This window comes from Protopterus annectens, chromosome 6.part0, assembly GCF_019279795.1.
Source record: "Protopterus annectens isolate FY-2018-M chromosome 6.part0, PAN1.0, whole genome shotgun sequence".
Taxonomy (NCBI): domain Eukaryota; kingdom Metazoa; phylum Chordata; order Ceratodontiformes; family Protopteridae; genus Protopterus; species Protopterus annectens.
The window spans coordinates 1360806531-1360825729 of record NC_056737.1 but is presented as its reverse complement, the minus strand read 5'-3'; the positions used below and the strand labels follow the sequence as shown (position 1 = coordinate 1360825729).

General features: G+C 37.2%; 1 protein-coding gene across 3 annotated transcripts in view; it reads right to left on the bottom strand.

The window, feature by feature from the left end:
- The window catches only part of KALRN (kalirin RhoGEF kinase), a 4346166-nt gene that overhangs the window by 2376078 nt on the left and 1950889 nt on the right, over positions 1 to 19199 (bottom strand). The gene's annotated exons all lie outside the window — the stretch shown is intronic.

Below are 19199 nucleotides of genomic sequence, written 5' to 3'. Positions count from 1 at the left end.
TATATATATATATACATATATATATATATATATATATATATATATATATATATATATATATATAGTATAGTATACATAAAACAAAACCACAAGAAAACAGCACTAACCACAAACCCACACACATAAACTGCTTGCGCGCACACACGCAAACATATATATATATATAGTATACATAAAACAAAACCATAACAAAACAGCACTAACCGCAGCTTCATCAGTGCTATTATAACCAAATCAAATCACAGATTATATAATTAATCATGCGTTTTATGACATCACTAGCCATCCAATATATATCCATATGTATTAGTATTCAGTCACATAAATATTGCAACATTTTCAATCCATAAGCTTCAAATTACAAATAAATTTGATTCACCACAGGGAAAACAATGTTATTAAGTCCAGATACAAATTTTATAAATGTCCATTCAAGTCCATGTAAAATAAAGTCGCAGTAAGAGTTAGCCATATCTGTTCTTTCTTATCTAATATATTAACATAAGATTTAGAAGACTGAATACTGCTATATATCCTATTAGGACCAATAAAGGTATATACAAATCCCGCATGTTCAAGTGAATATTTGTATAATGCCCTCCTGATTTTCTTACACTGGATATTGCTAAAATAAGCAGATATCCTTTCTTTAAACATGCATAATGTAAGTCCAATGTGAAATGAATTGCATGAACAAATAACCAGATAAATCATCCTGATGGTCTCACAAATTATTAGAGGCTAAATACAGACTATAGATGTGCTATTTATAGTCAAAAATTAATTAGTGTTTAATATGTATCTGCCCAAAGAATATCAGTGACAAGGGAAATAGTACAAAATACTTTTAGATTTTTTCAAATAACTACCCGAGTTGCATTCAGATTTGAATGCATTAAAAAGTTGCTCTAAGCTCTACATCCTTCTATAGCTATATTTGCAACTTAAAGATTAATAAAAAATCCGTAAAAGAATTATAGTAGTACAGGCCAATGTTTATTTATAATATTAATTAATGTTGTACAGCAGGTAGTAGATCATCTAATATAGGAGGGCTCAGAAGAGATCCTGGTAGTATATGTCAATAAAAGTAGAGCTAGGTATATTGTCAACAGATGCCTTTGTACATAATAAATCTTTCTCTTGTAGCATCTGTATTGAAATCTATGTGTTATGCAGCACAGTAATTAAACTGGTCCATCTCACTTCTACAAATCCTTTTAAGTCTCATAAGCTATGATTTGGGCATAGTTTTAGTTACATGTCATGGATGGTAGCTGTCTTTAGGCAAGAACATGTTTTTGGAAATGGGTTTTCTATAAATAGTAGTTGTTAAAGAACCATCATCCATCTTAATTACCAAATTAATCTATAAAAATCCATCTGACTTAAATCTGCTTTTAGACTATAGAGGTGATACCAAAAATACTGTAATTCAAATATTCTAAAAAAAATTGTGAAAGTCATGGTATGTACAGTGGATATAAAAAGTGTACACACCCTTGTTAAAATGCCAGGTTTTTGTGATATAAAAAAATGAGATGACAATAAATCATTTCAAAATGTTTCCCAGCTTTAACGTGACCTATAACATGTACAATTCAACTGAAAAACAAACAAATCTATTAGGGGAAAAAATATAAAAAATAAAAAACGTACAATACGCTGGTTGCATAAGTGTGCACACCCTTAAACTAATACTGTGTTTTGTGTACACACCCTTAAACTAATACTTTGTTGAAGCACCTTTTGATTTAACTACAGCATTCCTTCAGTATACAACTGCCATCAATTAAAGAGACTCTGATTAACCCCAAATAAAATTCATCTGTCAAGTAGGATTTTCCTGGCATTTACTCAGTTGCCTACTACAGCAAAAGCCATGGTTCACAGAGAGATTACAAAGCATCAAAAGGATCTCATTATTAAAAGGTATAAGTAAGGAGAAGGGCACAAAAAAATTTCCACAGCATTCGATATACGATGAAACACAGTGAAGACAGTCATCAAAAAGTGGAGAAAATATGGGACAACAGTGACGTTACAAAGAAATGGACGTACCTCCAAAATTGATGAAAAGACAAGACATAAACTGGTCAGGGAGGCTGCCAAGAGACCTACAACAACACTGAAGGAGCAGCAGGAATGTCTGGCAAGTACTGGTCATGTACTACATGTGACAGCAATCTTCTGTACTCCCCATATGTCTGGACTATGGAGCAGGGTTGCAAGACGGAAGACTTTTCTTACACAGAAAAAAATCCAGGCCGGCTAAAATTTGTAAAACAATACATCGTCTCCCAAAAGCATGTGGGAAATGTGTTATGGTCTGAGGAGATCATGACTGAACTTTCTGACCAAAATTCCAAAAGGTAAGTTTTGCGCAAAAACAACAATTCGCATCACCAAAAGAACACCATCCCCACAGTGAAGCATGGTGGTGGCAGTATTATGCTTTGGGGTTGCTTTTCTTCAGCTGGAACTAGGGCTTTAGTCAAGGTGGAGGGAATTATAAACTGTTCCAAATACCAGTCACCTTTGGCCCAAATCCTTCAGGCATCTGCTAGAAAGCTGAAGATGAAGAAGAATTTCACTTTTCAACACAATAATGACCCCAAGCATACATCCAAATCAACAAAAGAATGGCTTCACCAAAAGAATATTTAAGTTTTGGAGTGGACAAGCCAGAGCCCAGACCTAAATCCAATAGAAAATCTGTGGGATGACCTGAAGAGGGCTGTGCACAAGAGATGCCCTTGCAATATAACAGATTTGGAGCACTTTTGCAAGGAAGAGTGGGCAAATATTGCCAAGTCAAGATGCGCCATGCTGATAGACTCCTACCCAAGAAGACTGAATGCTGTAATTAAATCAAAAGGTGCTTCAACAAAGTACTAGTTAAAGGGTGTGCACATTTATGCAACCAGCTTATTGTATTTTTTTATTTTTTATATTTTTTCCCTTAACAGATTTGTTTGTTTTTCAATTGAATTGTACAGCTTATAGGTCACATTAAAGGTGGGAAAAGTTTTGAAATGATTTATTGCAGTCTCTTTTTTATATCACAAAAACCCAGCATTTTAACAGGGGTGTGTGCAGTTTTTATATCCACTGTACACTACCAAACTACCCAACAATTCTCCAGGTATCTATGCCACATCCTCAATTGTGGTAAAAAATGGTTGTTACTGGCTTTCATGTCCTTAACCATTTCAAACTACAAAACTTGGTGGAGTAATATATTTTAAAATTTTATTTTACAAATTAACATAACCAGCATCAGGCACCCACAAAACCAACAACCACGGGGAGCCCCCCCATTATCTCCCACCAAATGAGGGCCCCCATCCAGCAGCCACAGGTTGCTCTACTCCATTAATTCCTTGGCACCTTGTTGACATTCACATGGTTCTATGACATCACTAAGCAATTGCAAACTTTTTTCCAAGTTTTTTCTTTTTTTTTTTTGTGAAACTTCTGTAAGCTGCACTCATTCAGGTCAGGTGTGCTTCAGTGAAGGAACATATCTGATTGGCTGTAGCAGCCAGGGAAGTAAGTTGTCATTTTTTTTTAACAAGGAAGTGATGAAGCAAGGACCTGATTGGTCCTCGCAAAGCACTTCCTGTATTAACTACCTTTAAAAAGACACGTGTGGCTAGTAAGGATTACTTCTCTTGTTTTTTAACAGAGGAGTTTTCCTTTCAGTGTATCGGTAGCAGATCGAGCACAGTTTGGGTTACTGGCATGAGGAAGGAGAATGGATAGATGGAGGATTCAAGCCTTCCAGGAAGGGTCGTTCTCATTGGACAACACTATTTTCAACTGTCCTTCAAAGGGCAATATCTAAAAGGTCTGAACAACTGTCCTTTTAAGGGCAATTTAAAAAGGACTGCACTGGTCTAGAGGGGAAGCAAAGAGGGAGCAGATGACTGGAAGCAGTCTTCTGTAAACCGCATAAAAGGTAAGTTTTTGGGTTTAGTTTTAACTTTATTTTTTTTTTTTTTTGTAATGGGGTAACCTAGGGAGGTGATTGCATTACCTTTTTGTACAGATTTCTTGTGTTAAGAGGATTGGGGTGGTGATGGGCTGTGGTTGTACCAGTTTTATTTTACTTTTGTGTAGAGTTCTTGTGCTAAGAGGATTGGGGGAGTGAGGGGCTGTGGTTGTACCAGTTTTATTTTACTTTTGTGTAGAGTTCTTGTGCTAAGAGGATTGGGGGAGTGAGGGGCTGTGGTTGTACCAGTTTTATTTTACTTTTGTGTAGAGTTCTTGTGTTAAGAGGATTGGGGGGTGAGGGGTAGTGGTTGTACTGGTTTTATTTTACTTTTGTTTAGAGTTCTTGTGCTAACAGGATTGGGGGCGGGTGAGGGGTTGTGGTTGTACTATTTATTTATTTTACATTTGTTTACTGGATAGTCCAACTGGGATGGAACCCATTTTCAGCCGAGGCCGGGGGAGAAAAGCTCCATATGGTAACATATTTGTGAAGACAACATAGCAATTTATACAAAGATAGATAATTATCTGTTATTTTTTTATTTATCTTAGCACACAAGTGGTAGAAATATGTAAAATACGTATGGTTTATCTGTTTTTGCAAGAGACAATAATAAGGGAAAGTGGGCTATAATGTACATTTAGTTTTGATTGCCAGTTGGTTAGGAGGAAAGTGTGCAAGTTAACTACTGGGGGCAAGTGGTAGAGTTGGCTCGTTATTTTTATAGGTAGTATCTATGCTGTATATACAATGAGGTGCAGAGAGAGGGATAGGGGTGATGAAAAGGAGGGGAGATAGATGATGGGTCAGAGAGAAGAAAAGGATATTATGGAGTTTGCTAGACCAGGGATAGGTGAGCAGTCTTATGAGGTGATGTGTAAGTGAATAGTTTTTAGGAGTATGGGGTAAGTGGTAAAGATTGGCTTATTTCACCTGGATTATGGCATGAGTTGTTACATGGTAGATGTGGCACAAAAGTGTAGAGTCATCAGCATAATGGATTGTGGAGCTAGGGAAGTGACGGTATTAATGTTAGTAAATCCACTAAACTGAAGTGGACCAAGGATGGAGCCTTGTGGTACTCTTAATGTGACTGGGAGTAGAAGGGATAGAACTTGGAGCCATTTTATTGCCTGTTTATGACCTGTCAGGTAGCTTTGGAACCATTTGAGGGCTAGGGGGCTGAGATTAAGGTTGGAAAGAGTATTTAGTAGTTTGTTGTGAGACTGTATCAAAGGCCTTTGACAAATCTAGAAAGACAGATGATCCTATTTTACCTTCAATTTTAAATTGATGGTGTTGGTTCAACTGAGGAGGGCATTTGTGGTACTATGATGAGGTCTGAAGCCGTGTTGAGATTTGGCAAGTAAATTATTGGTTGTGAGATACTGCAGAAGTTGAGAATGAATGCATCATTCTAGTAGTTTAGATAGTGGGGAGAGAATTCCTATGGGCCCGTAGTTTGTAAATTCTGTCAAGTTTCCACCTTTGTGCAAGGTTATAACGTGTGATATTTTCAGATGGTTAGGACATATTGCTCAGAAATGTATCTATTAAGTATTGAGACAGGGTAAGTAATGGCTTTGGCTGCTATTTTTAGAAATTCTGCTGGTAGATTATCAAATGCATTTTCTGGTAGGTTTGATTTTTTTCAGTTTTTCAATGGTCTTTGTGGAGATGGGCTGGGAGGAGAATGTTAAACTATTATTGGGTGGGATGTGGGTTGATGCTAGGTGGTTTGTTTTTGATTACTGATAGAATACTTTCGGTGAAATATTTGTTAGTGTTCTGCAATGGTAGCTGTGCGTTTAAGTATATTAGGAAGGGGGGGTTGAGGTTTTACTGGGGTGAAGGATGTTGTTAATTGTCCAGACTTTTTGTGGATTTTTTCATGCTTCTGCTGTTAGTTAGTATAATAACTTTTTGTCTTGGTTTATTTGATACTTTGCTCCTAATTGTTACTAGGCTATTTACTTTTGTCCAGAATTCTTGTGCTAAGAGAATTGGGGGAGAGGGGGAGGGGCTGTGGTTGTACCAGTGTTTTACGTTTGTCCAGAATTCATGTGCTAAGAGGGTTGGGGTGCGGGGTGGGGGCTGTGGTTGTACCACTGTTTTACTTTTGTCAAGAATTGTTCTTTAATAGATTGAGAAAGGAAGGCTTGTCTTGATATACTCTTGGGGTTGGGGGGGGGGGGGTGAGGTAATCTAGGGAAATTATTGCATTACTTTTTTGTGCAGAGTTCTTGTGTTAAGAGGATTGGGGGGAGTCAGTGTTGCACAAGAATTTTCATTAAATTATTTTTGTTTTGTCTATAATTGTGCTGAAAAATTGATAGGGGGATAGTGGCTGTGAGAATGCTATAGGAGGTACAGATACAAACCCTGTTATACCAGTATTTGATTGTGTATACCAGCAATGTTTACAACTATTCCTAATGCTACAACTTTGTTCTATAACTTTGTCCATTGTCCAGAATTGTGACTTGCTGTGGTACAGGGGTTTGCCATAATGTAACATTGGTACTAAATGCCAGTCAGTGTGCGTGCACCTGTGAGTGGCTACCTTGCTATGGTACAGGGATTTATCATAATGTAACATTGGTACTAAATGTCAGTCAGTGTGTGCATGCACCTGTGAGTGGCTACCTTGCTGTGGTACAGGGATTTGTCATAATGTAACATTGGTAGTAAATGCCAGTCAGTTAGTACACCTGTGAGTGGCTACTTTACTGTGGTACAGGGGTTTGTCATAATATAACATTGATACTAAATGGCAGACAGTGTGTGCATGCACCTGTGAGTGGCTACCTTGCTGTGGTACAGGTGTTTGTCATAATGTAACATTGCTGCTAAATGCCAGTGTGTATCTTGGCACATCAATTCTTAATGATCTGAATGTAGTAACAGTGGTTGTTAAATGGTGCTGGATGAGCTTGATGGGGAAGAGGTTGTGATGGCAATGTGGTCACAATTTATATTCTCCTGAGTAGGATCCCCAACTTGAAACTTGCTGGGGCCCCCAAAATGCTAGCATCATCCCTGCAAATTAATTCTGCAGAAGATAGTGTTTTAGGTGACATATTTATAACTCTTTTTTTGATGCAGGTTACTTGAGATGATTCTGCAATGAAACATATTAAACTATAATCAAGAATGCTTTTTGCAAATGATGAGCAAAGTGATGGGAGAAGCTTTTATCCCCATCTATGTGGACATTTTTATGGGCTACTCTGAGGCCAATATCTAGAGACCATACAAGAAGAGGGACAAAGGGTTTCTAGAAAGAATTTAGGGGGAAACTAGCAGAAGGGTGTATGAAATGAGAGGGAATAGGTATGGCCAGATGTTAGAGAAACTTGGGCTATTTTCTTTCCAGACAAAAAGGGGATGGAGGAGTGTGACAAAAGTTCACATGGTCAGAGAATTGTAACATAAGAAGTTTTGGCTAACCATGAAACTCACAAGAGGGACAGGATACAGGCAAGACAGAACATGCGATACCTTGGCTACCCATGAAAACCTCACAGAAGGGCAGGTCACAGCAGGGGCATGGCACAGCCTAGGTTGAGTGTGAAAATCTCAGAGGAGGTCTAGGGCCTAAAAAGCCTAGGCTTAGCATAAAAGACTCAAAGGAGGGCAAGACAAAGGAAGAGTAGGTGATACAAAGCCCAGGCTGAGACAGAAGTTGCCACAGAAACAGCAGGGCATAAGTCTTGGCTAAACAAGAAACTCTCATCAGACAGACAGCACATAGAAGCTTTGAGCCTGAAGATCTCAGAGAAGAGCCAGGGCACAGGATGGACAAGAGAGGAGAAGTCCGTCATCTCAGAGGAGGGGCAGAATATGAGAAGTCTGTGCTGAGCATGAAAACCTCACAGGAGGTGCAGGATATGAGAAGTCTAGGCTGAACATGAAGATGTGAATTGGCATTTTATCCCTAGTCGACAAAGGAATAGTGGCAGGATATGAAAAGTCTAGGTTTAGCACAAAGATCTTGCAAAGAGCAGGATTTAAAAGCCTAGCCTGATCATAAAATTTCCCACAAAAGGGACAGGACATAAAAAGTCTAGGCTGAGTATGAATATCTTACAAGATGGCTGGATGAGAAGAACAAGATATGATACAAGCAGGCTGACCTTGTTGGTGTCACATAAAAGGTATGAAATGTGAAACTTCAGTACAACATGCACTTCATGATTGGGCTCTGTAACTAATCTACCTTTGACAGCTGCACTCAACCATCTTCTTTCTCTCAAAATATTATTTTTCCTTGGCATTTTGAGGATAACAAAAGATAATTTTTAACCAGACAAAAATCTGCCACAAATCTTGAAGAACTCTGCTACTCTGCACTGGCCAAATGTCATTAAAGAAACTGACAGCAGAGGTGAGCACAACCTATGGTGTTTAACCCAGGACAGTGTGAATCATGCTGAAAATGTCATTATAAAGAAGCAGTTACCCACTCTCTGCATAAAAAAATACGATCTAGGCTCCTTGAAGCAGAATCCCCTTATTATACAACATCTGCAGTGAAAAATGTAAGGAAATGACATTTTCATAAATGAAATATATTCTGGCAAATTAAATGCAAAACTTGGATTCGTTGTTAGGGTACATACAACAGATATTTCTTTACAGGAACATGAAACGGTTAGTTCTAATTCTGCACCTAACCCTCATTTCTAGACACCAGCAAGCCTCATATTTTGCTGTAAACACAATTTTAATCAGTGCGACCACACAAAAGTTCTTCCTTGACAATTTACTAATGGACTGCAGCAATACTGAACACTTAATGCTTCAGCATTTCTTTTCCAAATTTCGCATTACTCAACCTTACCAATGTAACATACACAAACAGAAAAATCGACCTTATATTTCAAATAAGGCATGCTGTTAATTACAAAACATGATGTACTTGCCACATTCTTCATGAAAATTAAAAAAATGCAGTTTCTGAAAGGTTAAAAGTTAAAGCATGCATGATGATGATTTTTGTTTTAATTAGTTTGTTAAAAGTGGTTGACAAGGAAAATTTCAGCACATTTGTTTAGTTTAGACTGAAATAATTCTTAGCATCTTATATTTCAAAACTTTCCATTCTGCCCCAGGGTTGAAATACCAGTCAAGCTCTTGTGAAAAGAAGACAGACTCTGCAGAACTGATTAACATTGGCAGTGAGTGTTGCATTCAGCCTTGCACACCCACTTGAGCAATTTAGCATTGTCACAGAAATTCAGTCTCCACAAACCCCACCTGTTTCTGACAGTTATAGAGCAGAAGATCTAGTATGCCTCTAAATTTATTATCCCAGTCTACAAAATGATGTTAACATATAGTTAGCACACAGCAATGGTCATGATACCTAACACACTGGCAGTTAGTCTGAAGGAAAGACATTGTTATTTCAGAAAAGTCTGACATCCAACAAGTGCGTAATGGGAACAGTGGCAGAAGGTGAAACAAAGTATGTTATGACATGACATACAATGTCAATTACACAAAATTCATCACTAAGGCTGCTTCTTGCTTTCACATTGTACAACAAGAAAAGAACTCACAAAAATGTACCGTATACAAAAATCTTTCTAGCAGCTACTGGAAACTCTTTATCAGGAAGCACACAAACTAATGTCCTAATTTTATTAAGATTACTGGATATATTTTTTAGATACACAAGTACCAATACCAACAATAATTTCTGTTGTCCACCAGTGGGCAGTGCAAGTATTTAATGTAAGGTACTGGGAACCACTGTATTCTGCTGAGTGTTATCATGTTTCAAAGTTAACAGCAGAATTTCTTTCAAAAGTTCAACATGCACATTTACAGAGCATAAACTTACACCTCCAAAAGCAAATGTTTTATGGTATAATAATTTAAGTTTTAATTTTACATCTTTTTTTTTCACTTAACATCTCTGTTTCATAACATTCATCTAATTTATTTCCATGCCACATACAATGGCACATTTCACCTATCTGTTAAGCAGGCTTCTGTTTTCAGTTTCTGAAATGTCACTGATTGTAACCCTTGGATGGGTTGGGTCCCAAAAATCATGAAAGAATCAAATTTTGGAGAATATCACAATGGACCTTGCAGGGAGATACTCCACACTCAGGCAGGTGAAACAGAGCATATGGTAGTGGTTTGTTTGGGCTATCCTGTGGGCGGACTAGAAGAAGGGAACGGATATCTTAACGCCCTTTACCCAAGGCATGACACACTATGAAGTCAATATCATGAACATTTTTACTTAGTTATGACTGTTAACAGGGTATGAACAGCTAGGTAGAGTATATGTCAATGGAGACACATGCAGAACACATCAGATGAAAATATACTGAAAACAGCAAATATGCGAAATAATATGCAGAAGTTAAGAATATAAGATGCAATATTTAAGGAGGCAGCCAAGCAGATAAATATATATGGTAAAGCACTACATTACAGTGATAAACTGTCATTAGGATTAGAATGGCGTAGAACCCCTTGTCTGCTAGCTAGCAGTGTTAAAAGTAAACAGCAAGTATACATTTTCAGCAAAGGTTTTTTTTTTTTTTTTTAAACTCTGAGGCAGTTCAGCTTTTAGTGGTAGGTATCAACACAGCCCCAAGGTCATTTAGTGTTGCAGACATATAATACCCAAACAGCCATGTGCTGGGACACAGACAACACACTGTACAATTACTAGAGGTTGCTATCAGGAAGATCAGTTAGTGATGAAGACATAACACAAGAAGAACCCTTTGATGGGACACAGAGTAGAGCTGGACATTTATCAGTATGGATTTTCTGAGCACTGATGTCACTGAGTGTAGTAGACCCAGAATATCTTCAGAAATATATACTGGACCAGAAAATCCAGTTATACATTTAGAGGTATGATCTAGTGTGCACTGAGGTCACTCAGTGTTGCAACCATATAGAGTCATAGATTAGTACTACGCTAACTGCCCTTGTGGGCCATTTTCAGCCTAGCCAATTACCCCATATGAGAATAAAACCCTGCAGCTTGTGTTTGTAAGGTAAACACCTTAACCATTATGCCAACGATGTCTAAACAAATCTCACATGCCCTCAATCTGGATAACAATTTTTTAGTCACTTCCATCTTCACTTGCTTACTATATAAAAGAAATCCCTACAGAAAATAATCTTGCAATACATTGTTTCAGATGAAATATTATCGATCAACATAAAAAAGGGGAGGGGCAAAGACCCAGTGGCTTCCCACAGCACTGTGGAATTTATTTTAACACTGAGGATGATACTTTCAAAGCCCTGAGTTGGGATAGAGTGTCAAACTGCACATTTTTCTGGAGGGATTCCTTGTGTAATAAGATGACTTCTTGTTCAAGACCCATAAAACTCTAAAAACATCACTCATATCAAGCCAAAGAGCAGGACTGCACATTTACTTATTGGGAGCTGAACTGCACCCTGCTATCTGATGCATGTATTGTTATACATATCATATCAGTACTACAGAAGTCATGTTAACAATCCAGTAGTTACTAAATGGTAGGGCAGACTATGAAAGGATCACTTGCTTTTTGTCCCACATGAAATGAAGCAGCATCACTGCTTGTGGAAGAGCAGCAGAGAGGTATGGTTGGACAAGGGAGAAAGAATAAGGTCATGAGGTGAGAAAGAATAGGATAGCATAGGCATTGTTAACACTAGTTCAGAGGGTCATAGCAGAATACTAGGCCATCTGACCTGTAGGGCTATTTTAAGACTAGCTAGTAACCCAATATCAGAATCAAACCCTGTCCTTGTGCCCATGAGGTGACAACCTTAACCATTATGTCAAACCCACCCACTCTTAACTTATTTAAGGAAGTAGGGGTCAGACAGCTGCAGTGAAGATGGCAGATTCTGAGTTGTTCCAGTTATGGTAGCTTGTAGTTTTTACGTGTTGCAGATGGGAGGATTTGAAGACTTTGAAGCTCTGTGCAAACTTTTACAGAGTATTAAAATAATTTCTGTGATGTGGTTATATGATAACTACAGGCAGTCTCCATGCCTACTGTTCATTGCATGCTGCAGGCAGATGCCCCCCATATACCCCATCTACCCATTCTGAAATGCTCTGTTTCATACTTCTACTTCTCCATACAAATACACTATGAGTGTACCCCTCATCCAATGGCACAGATTCTACCTCTTACCCAGGAACGGACAGATACAGAGACCAAGACTAGATGAGCCCATTCCACACAATGGACTACTGGAAGCACAGTCAGGTTCTGTGGCCCTGTATCAATGCCACCTCTGCAAACACCAAGATTAGGGATGCCACTAAGGCCATTAGCTGTGGCCAGGATTCTCATAATAATTTTAGCTTTAGAACTGCACATATCAGAATGAATAACACTAGACACTATTCTTCTCCAATGATGCAGAGGGATATGGCTGACTTGTATATGTCCTTACCCAGGCTGATACATTTTTGCAATTAGTGAGATCCTTCTGTCACAGAGGATGGTACCTCAATATGTGAAACAGAATCTTGGATTACATCCTGCTGTTGATCCAAGAGGATTCAGTACTTTTCTGCTCAGGAGGAAAGGTATAGATATACTTTGCAAAGAATGGGTCACACCTCTTCTCAAAATGGGATTAGGGTACTGAATAGTTTATTTTCCTCACCAGTACCTTTTTCAGATAGGGTCTAGTTACTGCACAAACAAATCTAAACTGCACAGAAGACAATAACTTGATATCTTAGCCTAAAAAATAAATAAATTAAAAAAATTAAGCTTCCTAGAGGCATACCTTGGCTTTCAGGAAAACGTGCTCTATGCCATCAAACAGACATGTTTTAAAGATCTGGTCTGCATTTCTGAAATACCTGGTTACAAGTCTTACTATGAAAAAATAGAAAAATCACCCAAAAGAGCAGAAACTCAAAACTGGTAAAATAAAAATAAAAATAAAAAACGCCACCAAACCTGTACAGAACGGTAACACTTGACAAACTTTATTGCAATAAAGTTTGTCAAGTGTTACTGTTCTGTACAGGTTTGGTGGCGTTTTTTATTTTTATTTCACCAGTTTACAAGTCTTACTACTTGGTTCAGCCCACTCAGCAAGGAGGTATACCTTTCAACTGTCCAGAAACTTACAGTATGCCTGGATTTTTGCCTCATATTTTTGGTTTGTCCCACATAACATTTGTACACTGGCAAACCACTGAGGCTGGCAGTCACTAAATAATTAGTTTCATACTTTCATACTTTATATTCTTCAGAAAATGCATGCTAATGCAAAACCTATTACTGACTTTCTAATGTTACAAGAATAATATTTAAAATCCATCCCTGATTTGGGGCCTTTGTCCCCTCATTATTTTTGGCTTTGTCCAGAATTTTTGAGTTAAGAGGTTGAAGAGTATGCAAAGAAAGGAGGCGGTGCATCTATTTTCAAAAATCATTTTTTTAAATGCATGGTTATATAAAAAAATGAGAGCATGAAGAACTCACACCAATGTTACAGCAAGAAAACTATAACTGTAATAAGTTACCCCTCCCCCATGCTACCTAAAGAACAGTGCTACCTTTTTGATAAAGTTATAACACTTCCTATAACAGAATGTACTATATTACTCAGTGACCTAAATTACTCCTTCATTGGCTGAAAAAACTATACCACAATTAATAAATAGGCATAAAGATTATTAAACTTCATAAACATTGGCAATCTTAAATTAGTAAAGTAGAAGTTAAACAAACAGAAGCCAAATTTATGGAATACCTGGTGAAATGAATGATATACTGTAGAAGAAAGTCAAACATAGGTTATGTGACAACATGGTGGAGCAATGAGTCCACAAAGTAAGGAGAAACAGGTGGAATGGAAAGCATCTCATCACTTGCCACATGAAGATACTTTGGAGCCTTCAGGAGGAAGCTAGTACAAATGTTCATCTGGAATTGCACAGCAAGGGAGGGAAGAGGAAACAGTGGCAACTCAGATACAGTCAATATTGTGGAGTGATAGGCCAGTGAGTTCCCATATGAAAGAGCAATGGATAATACAGGGTGCAACTGAACAGAATATATCACAACAAGAAGTTCTGGAACTTTCTGTACAATGTCGGCAGGAAACAGAGAGTAATGTGCCCTCAGTTTAGAAGAAAATGATCTAAGGGAAGAGTCGCTTGATTTATAGAAATGGATAGACCTACTAAGATCGATAAAAGAAATAGATTATAGAAAGTCAATAAGACCCAAAATGTTAGCAGTCTGATAAAACAGATGAACACTTTAATCAAGAATATTAACAGAAATCCATGTGATACAACAGAGTTAAATATGATATATAATTGTGCAGCTAAATTAATAACTGATAAAGTCTTACCACAAAAACAGCAATAGCAGAAAGGAAGGGGAAAAAATCAAATGCCATCATGGACGCTTCAAACAGAGAAAACTATAATGCAATTGAGAAGTGTTAATGTTAGAAGAGTATAAAAGAGGGAATAGATCAACAGCAATACTTAGAAAGATAGTCATGATAAAAGTAACACACAGTATCAGAACAGACCAGGATCTAGCCTTTACTGTTGCAACTAAACTAAAGGTACCAGCACAGGCAGAAAAACTTAGAAGACATGCAGAGAAATATAAAGGAAAAGTACAAAATAAACAATTCATTGATGGCCCAAAAAAGTTTATAGAGAAGTAGGAAACAAAGCAAAAGAATAGAAACACCATCAAAAAAGAAGAATTAACACATTTTGAAAAAAATATCTGAGAAGATCCTGTGGAACATAATAAAGATACTAAATGGATAAAAGTAAAAGAAACAGTAAGAAGTTCAAATGTACAGGATATGAAATGAGATGAAGTAACAGCCAGAGAGACTGAAACAAAGTTAAGAAAAGCTCCTAACTGGAAAACCCCAGGCCTAGATGCACACCCAACGTCTAGCTAAAACTATTATCATTCTTACATGAAGATTCAGCCCTGAGTAAGAACTACTTATACGCATATCCCAAACAGACAGCATGCTGTTTAACAACAGGAAAAAATAATACTTCTTAAGAGACTGAACCTGCAAGGTATCCTAAAAACTACAGACAAACAACTTGCCCTCCAACGATGCACAAACTATATACTGGAATTGATGCTGGCAGAGTCTACAGTCATTTAGAAAAAAAAAAACTTATTTGTGGCAATTGAACAAAAGGGTAACAAAAAAGTCATATGGAACAAAGGATCATTTGTTGTTAAAGTCATAGTGGAGAATTGTAAAAAGGGGAAGAATTTAAGTATGGCATGGATAGATTACAAAAAAAATTGACAGCAACCCACATTCACAGATAAAAGAGTGCTTACAGATGTATAAGATACATCTTACATTGACTGATTACATTACAATGATCATGAAACAGTAGCAGACCAAACTGCAGCTAAACAATGATAAAGGACTAATCACTTTCCCAAGATAAAAATTCAAAGGGGGACAGGGTGACTATTTGTCATTGCTACTCTTTTGTTTTGCGCTTATCTTGTTAAGCTGTCTACTCAAAAGATTAGGTCATGGTTACAATTTGGCTCCCAGAAAACAATCATGTGTAACAACTTCTCATCTTCTTTTTGTGGATGATTTAAAACTGTATAGGTCATCAGATGAGGAACTGAAAGCACAACTGCAAATTGTTAAAACTTTCTCAGATGATATAAGAATGTCATTTGGTCTTAATAAATGTGCAAAAGCAACATTTAAAGCAGGAAAGCTGTAGCACCAAGAAAATATCAGTTTGGGACAGGAATATGATATAAAGGAACTTGAGCAGGAGGGAGTGTATAAATATTTGGCAATCGATGAAGGATCGACAATAAAATATAAACAAATGCAAGCAAAACTCAGTAAGGAATATTTTAGAAGACTAAAGTTAATAATAAAAACAGCCCTTACATCTATGAACAAAGTTCAAGTTATAAACCAATTTGCTCTTCCTGTTTTAACTTATAGTTTTGGGGTGATTGACTAGCCCCAAAATATATTGGGTCAGTTAGACAGGAAAACAAGAAAAATGTTTTACACTTATCAAATGATACATAAAAATCGGTGTATGCCAATATTATATATTCCTTGTTCTGAAGGAGGCATGGGCCTCCTTGAAATTAATTACATGCATAGATCTGCAACTATAGAACTGCATACATATCTACTGATTTTACCAGATCCAAATATAGTGAAAGTTTTAAAACGTGAGTAGAACAAGTCTAAGATGACTTCCCTGCCAGAAGTAGACAAAAGTCAAGCAGCAACTGAATGTGCCAGAAAACAAAAGAAAGACTATAAGGAGAAGAATCAGATGAGAAGGTAAGAAATGTGGAAAAGGCATGAACATAGCTGCAGTTGTAGAAAACTCCTGGAACATTCTCATGTCAATCAGAATCTGATGCAGAAATGGTTAAGGACAGGTGAATTTAAACCAAAAGAGAAAAGGATAATATTGGCCACCCAGGATAGTGGACTATGTACACGTAGGTTTACAAAGTCCACTGAACATGTGGGAGAAACAGACAAATGCAGGTTTTGTAAAACAGAACTGTAAACAGTCGCACACACCTTGTTTCTAGGTATGATACACAAATGGCAAAGTGCCTGTATGTTGAAAGGCATAATAATGTGGCAACATTGTTGCAAATGTTACAATACTGAAGTAGCTGAGAAGCATTGGAAACATGAGCCCCGAAGCATTTTAGAGAATGATGAAGTTTATATCACATGTGATCACCCATTACCAACAGTTCAAAAAAATGCGGGAAAATCATGTATAACAGTTTATGAAAAGAAGACAAAAGTAGCATTAATCATTGAGATTGCTACAGCCACTGATTACAGTGCCTTATGTACAGAGACAGAAAGTCATAAAATGCCAGGATTTGCAGGCAGAAATGTGGGCAACATGAAAGAAGGATACCTAGCCAGTTCCAATAGTATTAAAAGCAATGGATCTCATAAAAAATAATTTACAGTTGTATTTAGATATGCAGCTGATACATGTCACTCCATACAAATTGCAAAATGAGTCAATTCTGGGCACACTGCAGATGTTGCGAAGAGTACTTTTAGCTAAAAGACTGAAATAATACTAATTTCATGAAATTTACAAGTTGTTAAACCAATAGAAAAGTACTCACAAACCCTTCAAACTTTCCCCAGCCCAGTACAAGGGCAATGGTCTACCCCATCCAAAAAGAACTTACTAAAGCAATTAAAAGACAAAACACTTAATTTGAGGTAAAACTTAAACTTGGGATAGATGATGATAATAATACAATATAATATATATATATATATATATATATATATATATATATATATAATTTTTCACAACCATATGTGAAAATGGAGAAAGACGAAAGAATGCTAGGAGAAAGAACCAAGTGGCACTACTATAATAGAACCAGTTAAAGCCAACAAACTGGCACACTGATTTGGAGAAATTTTTAGTCCACAAAGATGAACTCTACCACTCTCCCTTCTCCTTGCATCATTGTTGCACCCAAGATTTATCCAAAATGGCTACTTCTGCCCTCTGAACATAAGGAACAGCAGTTCCATGGTGCTAGTATCCAAACAGCATCATTTGTGCAGTCGAAAGTAGCTTAGTATACCCCTTGTTCAAATATTTAATGGAAGATTGCAAACTGGCTTTGTCCCTTGTATCTGAAAATAGGCTATTCCCAGTCCACAGGGGAGGTTCTTCTAGAGATCTCAATAATTACAAGCTGATCAGCTTCACAAAGGTTTTGTACAAGGTGATGGAGGCAATCATCACAGGATTTACTTAGGCAGACATTAGAAAATCAACATTCCCCTGATCTAACACAGTATGGCTTAGGTCAAAGCTAGATACAGTATGATTAGCCTTGTGAAATTTTTAACAGTATGATTTCTGCCCTGGATGGAGGTTAATCTTTCTATGAAGCTTGCACCCATCAGACTGAAGCATACTCATACACATACACTGAGAAACATTAATAATTAAACTCTACCACTGGCTACATGATTGTACAGAAAAGGAAAGAATAAAAGGGTTCTATCCTCACCACTCACTGACTCCAATGGCATCTCAACAGGCTCTGCCTTGGGGCCACACCTTTTTGACATTTTTTCTCCGACACCAACACTGACTCCATTGTCTAAGTCAGGACTGGAGAATTGTTCTTAACCTCCCTAACACCACTGTCCTTCAAATGGTGCCTTATTATACAGAAATGGTGTAGTAGAAATGGTCTTACCTTTAATGCAAGAAATAAATAAGTAAAAATCCTCCAGCCAGCTTTATATGTTATTGACTGGTAACATCTAAAAGCTGACAAAGGTGTAAAAGACCTTGGAGTCCTTTTAAATGTTAACCTTTCATTTGACACCTTAAGAGCTGTTACTGTGCACAAAGCAGTTGGAGCTACACATTTGATCCTCCATGGGGTCAGTCTCTGTGAAGCAGAGGTAAATGCACCTATATACAGCCCTTATTACACCAAATACAGAATACTGCACCCTGTTCTGTAACCTACTCACATGAAATCTGATACAACTGAAGAAGCTGTAAGATTCCTTACAAAGACAATTAAAGGACTTCAAGGCTAGTCTTACATGTACAAATACTTCAGCAACTCCCTCTCAATTCTTTATCACATTACTAACTTGGAAATGACCTATTCCTGATATACACAGCATTAAAGGGCCCAAAACCAATTATTTATAATACATGTCTTATATCTTGAACACAAAAGGATACTCAGCTTCAATAAAACTTATCAACCGCATAGTGAAACTTAACAACTATGCATCACCAAGACTCAAAACATCTATTGAATAAACACACCCTCTCTCAATAAAACTCCACCATCCAATTCATACCAGCAAGTTCTAACATGGAATATGGGGCAACAAGCTCTTTGGTGGCCAACAGGCCTTGAACTCACTCACTAAACCTATGAACTTAATTCATTTCAGAAGCAAACAAAGTGAGCTCATTGTGATAACATTGCAATTATATATAATTTTCTTCAGCAGAAGCTTATCTTATGAGATAGAATTTCTGTACTTGAATACATGTATACACAAAAAAACAAATAGCACTTTATTGCACAACTGATACTGTCAGCTGACGTGTACCAGTTTCAAGAACATTTCATACACCATGATACAGAAAATTACTTATGGA